General features: G+C 45.5%; 1 protein-coding gene across 16 annotated transcripts in view; it reads right to left on the bottom strand.

The window, feature by feature from the left end:
• Plekha1 (pleckstrin homology domain containing A1) overlaps positions 1-8419 on the bottom strand; it is a 61072-nt gene extending 52653 nt beyond the window's left edge. For 11 of the 16 annotated variants that reach the window (XR_016537786.1, XR_016537787.1, XM_090345696.1 and 8 more), the window contains exon 1: positions 8197-8299. The gene's annotated coding sequence lies outside the window, so the exon portion shown is untranslated. Of the gene's footprint in view, positions 1-7588; positions 7658-8088; positions 8300-8400 lie in introns of those variants that run through there. The other 5 variants (XM_090345695.1, XM_090345692.1, XM_090345691.1 and 2 more) reach the window with 5 other exon arrangements.
• Positions 8420-13416: the final 4997 nt, after the last annotated feature.

The following is a 13416-nucleotide window of genomic DNA, read 5'->3' on the forward strand; positions in this document are numbered from 1 at the left end:
GCGCCTTTTGTTCCTTTGTTCTTGACTTGTCTCACTAAACATGATTCATCCTAGATTCCTCCACGTCCCTGCAAATGCCATTATTTTAAAAATATATATTTTTATAATAGACTGCTCTTCAAAAGATGTCATTAGGAATAAAAAGTCAAAAAAAGAATAAAAAGTCAAGCCACAAAATGGAAGAAAATATTCAGTATGCCTGTATCTATTCAGTGATATATCTATTAGACACTTGATATCAAAGTACAGGTAGGTACATATTGCAAATCAGTAAGATAAATAGCTAAACAGAAAAATGGCAAGTGAATAAACCAATTAAGACACACAAAGAATAAAGATACACTAAAAGAATGCTTATCAACATGTCTCCATAGTATTACAAATGATTTTTAAAGCTTAGATATTACAAAATAGCTACTAAAACAAGACTAACAAAAAAATCGTGATAATACCAAATACTGTCAGTTACAGGATAAATGAATTTTTGTACATTGCTGGTAACTAACCTTGGAAAATAAGTTTAGTAGCAGTTTCCTATCATGTTAAATATATGTATTTATCCAAGTGAACTGAAGGCTTGTTCTCGTTTCATTAAAACTGAGATTTTTCACAGAAAGAGAAAAGGTGCAAACAAAAAGAAAAATTCAGGGGCTGGGGAGTTTGGCCTACTGGTAGAGTGTTTGCCTATCATGCACAGAGACCGGGGTTCAATTCCTAGGTACCACATACACAGAAAAAGCTGGGAGTGGTGCTGTGGCTCAAGTGGTAGAACTCTAGCCTTGAGGAAAGCCCAAGGACAGTGCTCAGGCCCTGAGTTCAAGCCCCAAGACTGACAAAAAAGAAAAAGAAAAATTCAGCAGGCCCTGTAATCCTAGTTGCTCAGGAGGCTGAGATACGAGGATCTTGATTCAAAGCCAGCAGGGACACTAAAAAGTCTGTGAGACGGCCGGGAGTTTGGCCTAGTGGTTAAAGTGCTTGCCTAGCATGCATGAAGACCCGGGTTCGATTCCTCGGTACCACATACATAGAAAAAAAAAAAAAAAAAAGCCAGAAGTGGTGCTGAGGCTCAAGTGGTAGAGCTCTAGCCTTGAGAAAGTCCAAGGACAGTGCTCAGGCCCTGAGCTCAAGCCCAGGACTGGCAAAAAAAAAAAAAAAAAAGTCTGTGAGATTCTTACTTCCAATTAATCACCAGAAAACCAGTAGTGGTGCTGTGGCCAAAGGGATAGGGTGCTTTGGGCTGAAGAGCTCAGGGACAGTGCCCAAGCCTAGAATTCAAGCCCCACTATCAACAAAAAAATTAAAAATTAAAAAAATTAAATCAACACACTGCATCAGAACTTGAAATCCTAGATATAATTCATGATCTTTGGAAATGTAATAGAAAACCACAACTTCGTAATCCCAATGTAATCACTGATTTAAGCAAACATCTTCAAACACTAAACCCACCAGATGAAAGGTTGTTAGGGAACAAAATAGTCACATAGTCTCAAAGTATCACCCCACAATTTTCTTACTAATTACAAAGCAGACAACATATATCTTTACAATGGAAAAATATGATAGCCCTTAAATTGACCAGTTGATTTAGAATCTAGTGAATCTAGAAGATAAGTTCTTATGGATACCATTTTCCCCTCAGGAGACCAAACGTTGTATGATCCCACTAATATAAAGTATTCAGAATAAGAAAATCCCTGAATTGGGAAAGCAGATTGGTACCGACCTATGGAGGAGGGACAGGAGAGAAATGAGTTGGTAGCACTCTACTCAAAACAATCTCAGCTGTTTTTCAGAAATACCTGGGAGTGTTTGTCCCAGACTGCCTGGTCCTTCCTACCAGATCAATTAAATATGAAACTCTGGGATAGGATCTAGTCTTCACTTACACTACCTAAGTAATTATAATGTTCAGACAAGGCTGGAAACCATTATTAAAAGAGTACCACATCCTATTCAAAATAAAAACTAAAGCATTAGGCCTAAGGCCTCTCCTTCTGCTCACTCCATCTCAATATAGATCACTTCTCATTCTAGCCACAGACACATATATACACATACACATACATACATACATACATACACATATACAGTACCTGTAACTAAACTTTTTTATTTAGTACCTTTAAGACCTTATCTAACAGTCTTAATCTGACCCGCCATGTCCTCTCTTTAGTATTTATCAATATCTAACAAATGATACAGTTTACTTTTTGCTTATTTCCCTACACAGCAATGTGGGCACCTTGAAAGCTGGGACTTCTTTTTTTTTCTCACAAATCTAAAATGTCTAAAACAGTGGCAGGTATACAAAAGGCACTCCAAAACTATTAGCTCAATGAAACATGAAGTAACGCATAATTATTGCATTAAATACTAATGATGTAAGTTTCCAAATATAAAGGTAGCTTTCTCTTCACCAGGAAAGAAATTATTTAGCATATAAGCTGGCTTGTTTAGATGCTAGAAGGAAAAAGGATCAAGTGCCTTTTATATTTGAATCAATATTCTTAGTATAACTCACATTAGATAAGAACAGATCAAATTACATTATTAAAGCTGGACATGGTGGCTCATATCTGTAATCCTAGCTACTCAGAAGGCGGAGATCTGAGGATCACAGTTCAAAACCAGCCCAGGCACTCAAGTCCGTGAGACTCTTATCCCCAATTAACCACCAGAAAACTGGAAGTGATGCTGTGGCTCAAGGAGTAGGGCAGGAGCCTTGAGCTGAAGAGCTCAGGGACAGTGCCCAGGCCCAGAGTTCAAGTCCCATGACCCACAACAACAACAAAAAAATACATTATTAACTCTGTCCCTTGCATTTCTCCTTATGCTCTCCTTATGCTTTAAAGCTAATTTGGTCTTACAAATCAGTCATATAATAATATAACCACAGTTAACATTTCAGGAACCAAAAGAGGCATACCAAAACACAAAACAATAAAAATTTTTAAAAAGAAAAAATTAAACTTGGGGCAATGAGACCTCCACAGCACTCATATGAGTGAGATGCTGCATCTTGTGACAGAAACAAAACTGAGGTGACATAGTCATCTCTCCTTATTCACAGAGATTAATCCTAGGACCACACAGATTACCAAAACTTAGGACACTCCAGTCCCTTATATAAAATGACAAAGTATTAGCAAATAACCTCTGCACATCTTCTTTACATCATAATGCATCTATCTGTACAGCACTTACAGTATTTAACCCAATGTAAATGCTATATAAATAGCTACTGTACTGCACTGTTAGGAAACAATGGCAAGAACCAAGTCTGTAGATGATTATCATAGACACAAGTCTTTTCTAGAATATCTTTTACTTAGGGTTGGTGGAATCTGCACAGACAACAAGGGTCAGATATCAGTGGAGTCGTGCCTGGCTCACTCACTTTTCTGCCACACCCACCTTATCATCCTTGTCTTTTATAGAGACAATTGTCAAAAGTGAGGGGAAAATCAATTATTTTAACTTTTCAGAGTCAAGTGAAGAAGGAAAGTGTTCATCAACAATGCCTAGAGCCTCCAAGAGAAATCATTCACTAAGATCAAAAGTGCCATGGAGATGGGGTGACTGGCATCACATTCTCCAATTCAGTGTCTGCAAACACAGTGAACTATGTGACAGACTCAGGACAAGGACAGCTAAGGAGAAATGGCAGGTCACAGGAGAGACACAGACATAAGCAGCTTGCACACCATTTGGAAACAGAAGAATATTAATTTCCAAAGCCTCAAATAGCAACTAGAAGTACCTAAACTTGAGTGGTCTTGTCTTCATCCAAGTATCTGGCTATAGAGAATCCTCCCCTGACTTACCCTAAAACACTCAGGCATATGCAGCCAGTGTGTGGTCTGGAAAAAGTACCAATGTGTGGTACAGAAAACTGCATAAGCAGGAACTGCTCAGGAGGTGGTCTTCCTTCAAATCTTAAAGGGGGAAAAAGGCCAATCTGGCTATCAGTGGACATCAATGAGGGCTATAGAAAAACTAGATAGAAAATATTTCCCTTTTCCATTAATCTTCTCAGAACTTCCTGTGCAATTACATCCCTGAACAGGGGAACAGGAAAGAGGTACCCCCAGAGCATACCAAATCCTCCCTCCTCACGTGCTTTAGGCAGAAAGCAGCCCCACCCTGGGGTGAAGGAGAAAAGGTATTCTCTAATCAGTATAAGATTAATAGTTTTAGTGGTATTTACTACACACTTACATTGAAAATGTACTATACCACTTGTAAGTGGGGATGGGAGGGAAAAAAGGGGAGGGTGCAAGAGAAGGGATAGCACTATGGTGACACTGTTGAAAAAGAAACACTCTTTACCTGACCCATGCAACAGTAACCCCTCTGTATATCACCTTCATAGTAACACTTTTATTTTTTGAAGATCAATAATTTATATGTGACTAGATTAGGCTGAACTTCTTCAAAATGATGAAAAGCTTAGGAGGAAAGGAGAGAAAGAATTTACCAAAGCACTGTTGAAGCAGAGAATGGCAAAAACTTACACACTTATACCTTATGTTTGTTTTCATGAAGTTTGGACTGCTCAATAACCTGATGACATATGCAAGAGGAAGGAGTGCCTGATAAGGAGATGCTGGAAGGATTTACTGTACCAGGTAAGCAGCTCCATAAGAAGCCCTCTGAGATAGCTTCCAGTTCTAGTGCTTGTAACTGTCATTTAGTCAAGAAGTTAAATTGAACCAGAATCTAGAACTCAATGGCTAAACTATAAAAAGAAAGGCTCCCAGACACGGGAAAACCACAACCTTTAGAAGAATAAAGCTATCAGACTGACAAGTCTGGCAAGTTTCACTTGGAAAAAAGATTTTAGTCTAAAACAATATGCAATTTTTAAAGAAATATCCTAAATGATTTATTTTCTTTTACAAAATTTAACAGCAATTTCAGTCCACTGAAAGCTCAAAGGCCTAGCTACTAAGGAGGCTGAGATCTGAGGATTAAGCTCTGAAGATAGCCCATACAGGAAAGTCTATGAAATTCTCATTCCCAATTAACTATGAAAAATGCTGGAAGTAGAGCTGTGGCTCAAGACCTACACACATATACATACACACACACACACACACACACACACACACACACACACAAACACAGAGCTTGATATAAAATCCCCAAAATACTACCTTCTCAAATCAAAGCTATTCAGCTAAAATACACAGTACACAAATACTTGCTTGAATCTCATTTAGAAGTTACAAATTAATGTAATTTTTATCACCTAGTACCTATAAGGAAAAATATTACTTTGTGTTAAATGGTTTAAAGTTACTAATTTTGACAGAATCCTACTGCTTAGCAAATAGCAACAGAAAGTTTAATTTTCAAACAAAAGCATATGCTTCTAAAAATAATTAAGCATTTGAGGTAAGCAACTAAAGCTACCAAAATTGTCTGCATCATGAAGTCCTTTCCGATACCAAGTCAGTAAATATCGAAATACTGTGTACTCAAAAATGCTCAGAAAACTTGAAACTAAATTTTAAAGCTCCATCAAAAAAAATCTGGGGGGGGGGGGGAGAACATCTCAATATTCCTACCGTCTCCAAGTATGTTCTAGGAGTTTTCAATAGCATCATATCCATAACATGTCAGCCAATACTTACAGACTGCCCACAATGACTTTTCAAAGAAAAGAACCCAATGCTATTCTTAACATCCTTAAACACTTCTAAAAAGGTCCTTCCGGCTTATGAACTCATGGCAGTTTCCTCACAATTGTATACTTATCCTGTTCCACTGTCTCTCCTAGACTCTGACAAACACATTTACACACCATCTCTCTTTCCTATTTTGCTTGCAACATTGCTAAAAATGTGAAAGAAAAAGATACAAACCTCTCCTAAACAACAATAAAATTACTAATTAGCAAGATACAGAAAGCTAGAAAGCAACATATCCATAGTGTGGCAAATGTTAAAGACGGGCTGCCCATAAAGACAAATCCTCAACCTTATATCTTATCATGAAAGGGAAAAAAAACTGTCAATGGACACACTGTAGAGTTTATAAACTCAACAAGATAAATTGGACTTCAGCTTAAATTCTGCCAAGTTTAACAGTGTTGGTGAAATGAACCAGTAATCTAAAATGTAATTTCCCTTGGGATGATTTGGCCAAGATGAGAAATATTTGGACAAAATTATTTGGGGAAGTATTTTTTTGCCACAGGTGAAAAAAATTAAGAGTATGAAGACTAAGAAGCAGTTCGGTCAAAAGAAAACTAACACTGAAATCGTTCAAGTTCTCCAGATTGTGAAGTTTTCCAAAGTTTTTCTCTGACTTACACATCACTCACCCAATCACAGCGCATTTTTTTTCAATGGCATTAAACATACAAAGCATGCAAGCTGGGTACTTGGGGGGAAATAAAGCAAAATTGCTCAGTAGTTCTAAGATAAAAGACAATGGTATGAACCTCAGAGTGCACTATTTGTTCCAGTCATTAAACACACAGGAAATAAGATTTTCTACTTAGAAAACTAATTCACAAAGGGCAATGACTTCATTACTGCAAAGAAAATCTTATTAAAACACACAACACTCAATTGTGAAGAAAATAAGCATTACATAGACTTGGGAGAGGAAAACGACAATGAAAGTGGCAGAAACTGCTGGAGTACTGGTTCCCTGAGCGTGTCCTGAGACCCACCCCAAGGGGGTCCGGGCAGATGCTCTTCGGGGATCTGTACCAAGCGAGGTAAGCGAGACCCCTGCCCCTCGGAGGTCGACACCTGGCGTCAGAAGCCAGCCCCGAGCCCCGAGCCCCCACGCCCCAGCCCCGAGCCCCAGCCCCCAGCCCCGAGCACCCAGCCCCGAGCCCCGAGCCCCCAGCCCCAGCCCCAGCCCCGAGCCCCAGCCCCCAGCCCCGAGTCCCCAGCCCCGAGCTCCCAGCCCCAGCTCCCAGCCCCGAGCCCCAGCTCCCAGCCCCGAGCCCCCAGCCCCGAGCCCCAGCTCCCAGCCCCAGCTCTCAGCCCCGAGCCCCAGCTCCCAGCCCCGAGCCCCAGCTCCCAGCCCCGAGCCCCCAGCCCCGAGCCCCAGCTCCCAGCCCCAGCTCTCAGCCCCGAGCTCCCAGCCCCAGCTCCCAGCCCCGAGCCCCGAGCCCCCAGCTCCCAGCCCCCAGCCCCAGCTCTCAGCCCCAGCCCCCAGCCCCAGCTCTCAGCCCCAGCCCCCAGCCCCAGCTCCCAGCCCCAGCCCCAGCTCTCAGCCCCGAGCCCCCAGCCCCAGCTCCCAGCCCCAGCTCTCAGCCCCGAGCCCCCAACCCCAGCTCCCAGCCCCAGCTCCCAGCCCCAGCCCCCAGCCCCAGCTCTCAGCCCCGAGCCCCCAGCCCCAGCTCCCAGCCCCCAGCCCCCAGGCCCAGCTCTCAGCCCGGAGTCCCCAGCCCCAGCTCCCAGCCCCAGCTCCCAGCCCCAGCTCCCAGCCCCCAGCTCCCAGCCCCAGCTCCCAGCTCCCAGCTCCCAGCCCCCACACCCGCCCCGAGCGCAGGTCCGCCCCCCCCCCCCCGGTCCGGCTCGCACGACCTTGGCCAGCGAGAGCTCTCGACCTGCCCCGCTACCAGGCGCGGAGACGCCCCGGCCCCGCGCCCCGGCCTCCGGGACGGGTCCACCGGCTAGAACAGGATGCCCGCGCCGCGGGCTCCCGAGGGCACGGCTCCCGAGGCCGCCGCCAGGAATCCCGGACAGCTGGCCGGCACGTCCACCGGCACGTCCACAGAGCTCGGGGAGGGGGAGGAGGGGAGGGCGGGGGAGGGGGGGAGGGAGGGCGAGAGAGAGGGGAGGGAGGGCGAGCGAGACGGGGAAAGACGGGGTGCCAGAGGAGGAGGGCCAGCAAGAGAGGGGACTGGCAAGGGAGGGGGGAGGGCGGGCGGGAGAGGCTGCGGGGCTCCGCGGGGATCCCGAGGACGAGCCCCCCAGCCCCCGCCCCCGCCCCGGTCGCCCGGGCTAAGCTGGGACCCCGCACCCGGACGCCGCCGGGCCGGACAGCGCCCGCCCGCGCAGGTGAGCCGGCCGCGCCCAGGTACCGCGCGGGGCGGGCGGAGCGCGACCCCGCACTCACCCGGCCGCCGCCACGCCGCTCCCGAACGCCCCGCCGCCTCCCGTCCGGCCTCACCCTCTCCACCTGCCCCAGTCCCAGCGCGTCCGCACGCCTCACGCCCCACTTTACCGCGGCCTCGGCCCGGAGCACCGGCGCCGCCGCGGTCCCGGCTCTCACAGGCACCCGGCTGCCCGGAGCGGCAGCCCACGACGGCCCGCCCGCGCACTGCGCACGCGCGCACGCGCCGCCTCAGCCCCCAGACGGCGGCTGAGATTCCCGAGCGGACACTCCCAACCCCGGGAGACTACAAGTCCCAGGAGGCCGCGCGCGCACCCCGCGGCGTGGCTGGGCCCCGGGATCTTGAGCGTCTTCCTGGTTCCAGGGCGGCGATCCGGAACGCACTGGGTGGGCGGGCCACGCGCAGAGCGCTGGGGCCCCTGCGCCGTGCTGCATGCTGGGATTCGTAGTTTTCGAAAACCACGAGGCTTAGCTGCTAGGTGGAACCCCGGGTACTCTGATGTCACCCACCGCTGCAAGCTCCGGGGTCTTACAAAATAACCTGTTTGCTGGCTGTCCCATCGTCTTCAGGAGGAATGAATTCATAGGCTGCACTGTTCTTGCGCGCCAGGGTTTCGCTCCTGTTGTTTTTTTTTTTTTCCTACAGATGGAGCTCCACCTCCTTAGGGTTGGGGTTGACAGGCCTAGAGGCGGAGTCCACACACTTAAGTCTCCAAATTCGTTCAGAACTGCTATGTTCCCGCAAACACTTATGGATCGTTCAGGCATTTGTTGAACAGGTTCAGCGTGTCTCGGACCTGCCCCATCTGGAGAGCTGTCTAGGAAAAGGCCTCTAAAGAAGTGATACTGGAGCAGAAACCTGAAGAAGAAGAAGAAGTGTTCACTCATGCAAGGGGCTGGGAAGGAATTACACACCGTGCTTTTCATAGGCCTTGCATTTGATTCTCCAATATTTCTTCCTTTTCTAGTCTTCCTTTCTTCTCCCTGAACAGCCTTAGATCACACCCTACCTCCTTCAAAACCTTGATCCACATTTTTAAAAACTTCCTTCCCAGGTGAAGATGTACTTGATACAAGCCACGTCTGCAGGTAGACACAGAGCTGGATGAACCGATGGATTAGAGTGGAACGCTCCTGTGCTGGCGCTCTGAATGTTCCCCTTCCATTGCTTGTCTTCCAAAACGATTGTTCTGGTGGTGCCTTCTGACAAACCTCAGTTTGTGCAGCCTGCTGACACCTGTCTCTTCTTCAGGTTCTCCTTTCCTTGTTTCCGTAATGGTTGCAAGGTTTTGAAGTATCCAGAGCACTCTGTTGCTTTCACTCACTGAGCAGGGTTTTGTTAACTGATGTGCAGCTGACATTTAAAAATAAAAATTTTCACCTAAAAATCCAGATGTCACCTCTGATTTTTCTAGGCATTTGAGCTGGCTTTTCCTGGCTTGAAGGTCTGGAAGAAGTCCTCATGTTTTCAGCCCTAGAGCCCTAGAAAATTCCATCTGAGAGATTTGAGACATACAAAACAGACATTTCCTGTTTGTCTGTAGTTCAAATTTAACATCTTTTATTCAATCTGAAAACCCTAGCCCTGAAATCAGACCACTGAAACAGTGAGCCTCTGAGTTCCTCCTGCCTCAAACCGACTGACACCATTGACTAAATAGTGTGCAATCATTCCTTTGCTCTATTTTTTTTTCTCTGAAGAATGAATCCTAAGGTTTGTCTGACTTTGAGAGCTAAATCCATGCACAATGAAGAAAGGCAGAGAAGAGATTTGATTTGTCCAAAGACATACAACAAAGTAATCCCAGGGCTACTTAGAAGTTGAGATATAGCCAGAACTGGTTATTTCCTGATAAGCCACAAAGTACAAAGACTGAAATAAGAAGAGAAAGAAAGAGTGGGGTGAGGGGGGAGAAAAACTCCCTGCTTTTCTTCAAGATTTTTTTTTTTTGGATGGAGAGGTTTATTACATAACAGTTCTTTCAGTGTTATTTAAAGGAAAAAAAATATGTGGAATATTCCCCTGTTGAAATTACAGCCTGAGCAAACCAAGAACAGTCAAGGCCCACTGAAGGCACTGAAATGTGCTGGAATATTCCATGAATCTTGTCAACAACAAAGAAGAATAGGAATTCAAGTATTGGCAATTTGCCTTTAAAACATCACTATCAGACATTATCAGGTAAAGTTATTCTGATGTTCTGCTCAAAAAGATATTTCTTGATCTCTTTCTGCATATTTAGTGTTAGATCCTAGATCTTTCCAAAAGATATCTGCCCTTTAAAAAATACAATAAAATGAAGTAGAGCAGTGTCAAGAAGTCATGTAACTGAGCCAAAGGCATTACAACGTTATTAGGCTCTTAACCTCTCTTTAATACAGTATTTGTCTTCCTTCCCTAAAGTAAGATACTTAGTATCTCACTTCTCTGCTTTATTTTTTCTCCTGAGCACTAGTTATATATTGCCTACTTAAATGTGAATATAAAATCACACAGATATGGTATTTGTCTTATTTTTTCTCATCCCACTAGAATCCCTACACAGATAATTTTTTTCTGATCATCGAGTTATTCTTAATGCCTTGAACACAAACAGCTGCTGAACGAAGAATTTCACAAGCACTCTTTATAGACAGAGTCAGACATCTAACAGAAAAAGGAATTCTAGAAGTAAACCCCTACTTAGCTAGAAATCAAAACTAAAATAGAACCAGAATTAAACATGAACTGAACACTCCAGCATGCATGTTCTTCCGTGTCCTCTCCAGAAACCAAGCAACAGAGAGTTAAAAAAAAACAGTTCTTCCCTTTTCCATGGTGTAAACATGGAACCAGAACCCGGGAAAGAAATAACCTGCGTTTACTTCTATGACTGGATTTCCAGGTTAAGACAGAGACTTGCTCGAGGCCACACCCACCCACCTGGCAACAGCCTAGTGGGAAGGACAGTTCCCAGTAATTACCCAGGGAGGCCAAATGAAGGGACCTGCCCAGATTACACATGAGGCAAGGTAAGTGGAGTTTCCTGGAGACAACTCTTGCATCCCAGGGTTAAGTGCAAAGAATGAAATGACAGCAAGATTTCCTTTTAGCTTATCTGTGAGGCCCACAAAGAGGAAAGAAAAGAGCACTGTGGAGATGATGGCCTCCAAGGCCTGTAGAGGGCAGAATTCAGATCGTTCCTACTTTCTAGTCCTTAGGCAGCAAGGAAAGGATCCTAACCCTGAACATCTGGATTGATGTGATATAAAGTCTCCACAAAGCCATCGGAGCCCTGCAGGTCCCCAGCAACCCTGTAATCTGTGGGGCCCAGGAGATTCCAGCATCATCAGACTTCTTGGTTAGATCATACTCTAATTATTCTGACCACAGCTGGCAGTTCTGGGGTATTGGCAAGCTGTAAAATTGAGGAGCGCTGAGCAACCGCTATTGTCCAAACATGTGTCCTCTTGCCCCAGTGTGTCACCCACACTCGAGTGAAGTTGGCCATCTATACTGGAGGACATCTAGAAGATGACAGATCTTCCTAGACAAAGTTGGGGGATGGCAGGAGGATGATTCCATCTTGACTTCATAAATATCTCCCCTTTGGGAATTCCTTGTCAGACCCAGGACGCTTCACTAACTCCAGCCAAACTCCTACTCCAATAATTTCTCTCATCCATCTTTGTCTCTTGCCAAAAGAACTAGTTCACATTCCATGCAATCAGTGTCTCAAATTGGCCAGAGGCCTGGCTGTGTGTCATGCTCTGACCACCAAGGAACAGAGACACAAGAATCACAGCTTATCTTATACTATGAGACTCTGGTTAACACAGGTTCCACCTCAGGGATAGAAGGTGAAGCACCCAAGGAAAGAAGGCACCCGAGAGAAGGAAGATGTAGGCCAGAGCTCTGGAATCCATTGATTGACCAACTGAATGACCCTGGGATTGTTCTCTGAACTTTGACATTTCCTCATGTGCAAGATAGAGATGATAATTATAAGGAAAATGGAGGAGAATGGAAAAGGAATAGGCCGGACTCCATCATCAACAGGCAGGGACTGTTTATTGAGGAACAGTGACCGACACAGAGACCTTCCCACAGGATTGGAGGTTGTGCTCCGGACTGGATTTGGGAGTAGGCTTATATTGGGCTTAACAAGGAAAAATAAAATATGGGTTCTGATCTGTTGGGGCCTAGGTCGATGTTCTTGGTCAGGCCCACAGTTGAATGTTCTACCTGTTTTGAGGGGCTATTATCACCTGAGGACTGAAGGTGGTTTCAGCCCAGATAGTAATTGCCCACCTATGTACAAGTATGTGGTCAAGCTTGTCTGTGTGCCCCTGGGGAATAAGGCAGGACTCACTCCTTCAATAACAGGCTCATTACAAGTCTTAAATAAAATAATCATGGAAAGTTCTGTTACATGAAGGGCTCCACTGCCGCTAGTGATAGCATTATGTAGTTTAGCTCAATTCCTCAGTCTTTCTGAGCAGGCAATAGATAGCATATGCAGAATATCTAGGCAGGGGAGTTCACAGTGAGGTTCTAAACTCTTTTGACCACTATGGCTCTCCTACATGGCCAAGGGACAGGCCTACGGTTGTTAGGATGGCTGGAAAACATGGATCATGCCTCGGAGAAAGTCCTGCCCTCAAAGGTCTCAGGTCACTGGTCACAAGAACTAGGATTTCAGTTTGAGTCAAGTGTATTCTGCCCCTTCTTTCCTGACCACAAAAAGAAATCTAAGTTGACAAGGGTAGACTAGGGCAGGACTTCTTGTCTTTATCACTTCTAGTCCTCATTGGCTTCCAAGGAAATTCATTCCTTCTATCTAAACACTCCCAGGTTGTTCCCCTCTCCTACAACTGTCCCATCACTGTTTGGGACAGAGGCAGCTCTAAAAATAAACATGCCTTTTCTGCCCCCCTGGAATGTAAATACATCTTTGTTCCCAAATGGCACTTAATAACTGTACTTTATAGTGAAACAAAAGCTGTAATCAGAGCTCAACAATGGAAGCTGTAGTCAGCAATGCGCAAGACTCAGAATTCCCATGGTGATTCCCCCACTCCCTCCCCACCCCGCATCTGCAGCTGTGAGAACCAGAAGTATCCAGCATGAATCCCATTCACAATTATTCGCCCAGTCCCCGCTGTATTTGAATCGTGGCTTCGTTGCCTCTTCAGTGGGACTTTGGAGGGTCTGAGGAGAGGGATGTCATGCCTGGGCCCCAGCCAAGGGCAGGTGTACACACAGGGGCTGGCTACAAGAAGCCTGAGCACTGTCCTGGCTACAGAGCCAGACTCTCCCAAAGCTGCAGGCTTCAGCAATCTTCCCTGCAC

This window comes from Megascapheus bottae, chromosome 15 (assembly GCF_031878675.1).
Source record: "Megascapheus bottae isolate mThoBot1 chromosome 15, mThoBot2.hap1, whole genome shotgun sequence".
In the NCBI taxonomy this organism is placed as follows: Eukaryota; Metazoa; Chordata; class Mammalia; order Rodentia; family Geomyidae; genus Megascapheus; species Megascapheus bottae.